This window comes from Neopelma chrysocephalum, unplaced genomic scaffold (assembly GCF_003984885.1).
Source record: "Neopelma chrysocephalum unplaced genomic scaffold, ASM398488v2 Primary Assembly neopelma1_22, whole genome shotgun sequence".
In the NCBI taxonomy this organism is placed as follows: Eukaryota; Metazoa; Chordata; class Aves; order Passeriformes; family Pipridae; genus Neopelma; species Neopelma chrysocephalum.
Window position 1 is genome coordinate 1314784 of NW_020897689.1, and position 3625 is coordinate 1318408.

The following is a 3625-nucleotide window of genomic DNA, read 5'->3' on the forward strand; positions in this document are numbered from 1 at the left end:
ATGATGATGATGATGATGATGATGATGATGATGATGATGATGATGATGATGATATAAAATAGATAAAATTCCATGAATTTTCAGCTTGGGACAGATGTTATATTTCAGTTTACAGACATGCCAAATGGTAATTCTGGCTTCCATTCTTTGAGATGTGGCTGATCTATTATGGGTGATAACAGCATATGCTACTTTCTGAGACAATTTCTATTATGTCATGAGAAGCAACGTCACCAGTAACGGAAGGCATTTTTACATTAGCTAACATACCAAATGAGATTCATAACATAGAAAATAGGTGGGTTCCAAAGGTAGATTTAATATTTGAAATGGTTGTCAAATTCAATACTGAGTAAATAACTCAACAAAAGCAAATTTCACCTGAAAAACCAACATGGCATGTAGCTTGTTCAGATTTTTTTTTCTTCACAAAGTCAAAGTGTTGCATATCTTGACAACTTTCTTTAGCTGGTTATGCCTGGGAGAACTGATGGAGACATTTGGCCTTTGTGGGTCTGCGTCTGAACTTGCATGCCCCAGGAAGGTAAGCAGTTGCTAGAGATGCTGTGGAGCAGTGGCAAACAGCCGAGAAATGGGAACACCTGAGTGCAATTTGATGGAGCAGATGTTTCATCCTGGCACTCCACAGCTGCCTCAAGGCTTTGTCTGGTGTCAGCCCTTTCCTAAATGAGTTTTCATAATGAATTTATCTGTTAATTGACACATAAAAATCTATGTTAATATAACATTAAGGACCTATCTTAAATTTACAAATGCCAGGAAATTGGAGGGGAAAAAAAAAAGCCTAAGCTTGACTCTCATCAAGAGACTTACCTGCTATTTTTCATAGGGAAGAAACCACTGATGCAGATACACTTTGCATGCCACAGAGTTAAACATCACCTTTTTTTTTTTTCTGGTACTTGCTAAGGGAAATAGTATTTCTGTAGAAAGTGCCTTTTTGACAACTGTGTTGGCAGAGGAAATACCTCCAACACCTGGTAAAAGGTTTTTGCAGTTACTCATGGCTAAAGGGGGGCTGCAGTATCAGAATACTATTTGCTTTTATCCAGTGCCCAGACCTGTGGCTCTGATGACACCAGAGCTGTCCCACAGCTACCAGACCAAGCAGTGAGGCACTTCCCTTACTCCTTGAAGAAATATAAAGATTGATTTCTCCAGTGTGTCCACTGTTTTCACAGCAGAGAGCAAACATATTGGTAGTCCTCATTTCAAACATAAGCTGGGGCAGCTCTTTCAATACAATAGCCCAGTTTTTGCCATATGAATTGAGAAATCCAGAAATGACATCCTTCCCAGGATGACAAAATTCACATCTACTGTTTTATGTTTGGAGCAATAACCTTCCAACTGATGGGTATAAATGTACATACCTTCCAACAAAACTATACTAAGAAGAGTTTAAGCCTAAATTGGGCAGTCTGGGAAGAGGAGAGACCCTTTTTTAGTGCCTGGGGAAGTCATAGAAGTTGAGAAGTCCTGGGAACCAGTCCCTCTTCTGAGGACAATATATATATTTAATGTTAAACCACCATTACAAAGACCAGATCCTAGGAACTTGAATTGCCAGCTCATGCCCTCTGCTGCCTTTGCCCCTGGCACCAGTGAATCTTGTTGCCCTCTTTTCAATAATGTCCACAGGAAGGACAAATCATAGAAGAGTTAAGGCACAAGCCTGAGGGAAGAATAAGAAAGGAATGGCTGAAAATTTCCAGCCAGAAACAGTGATTAAATCTGGACATCTCAGCTCTCAGGACGTTGCTTGCACATAAAAGGGTACAGAAGGCCTCAGCCTTTTTCCAGCTGTGTTTTGAAAAGGAAAGAGTGACTCTTTTTCATTCTGTTAGTAGAAAAGTCCTCAGTACTTACCTTCAGGAAGTCAGGGCTGGGAAATAGGGACTATTGCACCATGGCTTCCACAAGCCAGGACGTGTTTTATGTTTGAGCACTATTCACATAAGACTGTCCAAACCCCATCTGCCTGTGTGCTTGTTTCCATGCTGGTTGATAGCCAGTATTTAAGAGCGTGGTATCAGTTGCATCAGCCTTTGTTGCAAGTCTGGAGAGGGTTGTCTTGCAGGTCCCTGTACAAGAGCTAGTGAGGGCCAGGGTAGCAGCCAGCACACATAGCAGAAAGTCGCACTTTTAACTGGTCAAAGTCACTGTTGTCCCTCAGGCACACAGACTCAGAGAGTCGCTGATGAGGTTGGGAGGTACTTCTGGAGGTCTCTTGTCCAACCTCTGTGCTCAGAGCAGGGTTAGCTACAGCAGGTTGTTCAGGGACATGTTCAATTGGGTTGAGTCTCTCCAAGGATTGAGACTTCATGACTTCCCTGAGCAACCTGCTCCAGTGTTTGAACACTCTCACAGTAAGAGTATATCTGAATGGATTTTCCTGTACTTCAGTTTGTTCTTATTGCCTCGTCCTGTTCCTGGGCACCAGTGAGAAGGGTCTGACTCTGTCTCCTTCTTTGCCTCATAGGGTACACAGAGACGATACCCCTAAACCTCTACCAGCCTCTCCTCCTATGTCAGGCTTCATGGCTTTTGCTGATCTGACTTCAATATGGCCATCTCTTCTGCTGGTATGTCCAGACCAGGACACAGTAGATTTCAGTGATCTGGCAATACTCAGTTCAAGCTGCCACACCACACCGTGGTGCACACAGCCCAGGCAGGCAGGATGATGCCATTCTAAGCTGAAGACCATGTAAAGACAGATTCAGCAGCCGGCCAAACCTACATAGATGTCTCTCTCCTGATAAAAGGTGCAATAGAGTCTCTGCCTACCCTAATGCCTGGTTGCCCTGCGCTACGTGGGTCACACTGGTCCTCTGTGTAGTGCTCACACACCTCCAGGGCAGTGCATCCCAGCACAGCTCTGAAGGTGCATGGAGGATACTGAAGATGGCTCTCTACTGCACCACCTGGTTTGGCACTCTCCTGCGTGGGCAGAGTGGCAGCACACACCAAGGCACAGGATGCTATATCCCAATGAAACTCTATCAACGTTTTCTGTAGCTAACTGTTGACTAGTCCTAATGGACTGGTTATTCTAAAATTATTATCCTAGCTTTGAATTAATCTTTCAACTGAAAGTATTTCTGCTTTACCTTTCTTTCTTTCTTCCAGTTCTATGCTAAATTTTATTTGATGCATGACATGAACACAGCTGTCACTACCCCTGCTGGATCCTGATGAAGATTTAAGTGGTGACATTGATGCAGAAATGATTGAAGTGCTTCGAGTGCAGTGTTTGCAATGACTGCCCATAACATGGAGGTGGCAACACTTGGGGTACACCTGTTCCTCCTTGTGGACCACCTGTCTCACTGAAGAGGTGTAGTCTGTGAGGTTGAAAAGAGGCAGATGTGAGCTTGCTTATGCATGTACTTCATACTTACATGGATGAAACACCTATAAATGCTGCATTTTGTATGAAAAAGAGGTCTTACTCCAGAAAAAAAAACACACCACCAAACCTCTTTTTTTATTGATATGAAGTAATTGAAATGCTGCTAAAACCACATTAGCAGGATCAATGGCAGTGTGGGGAAACTATCCTTGTGTGAGGCAAACCACTTCTGAAGAAAATGACCTTGTG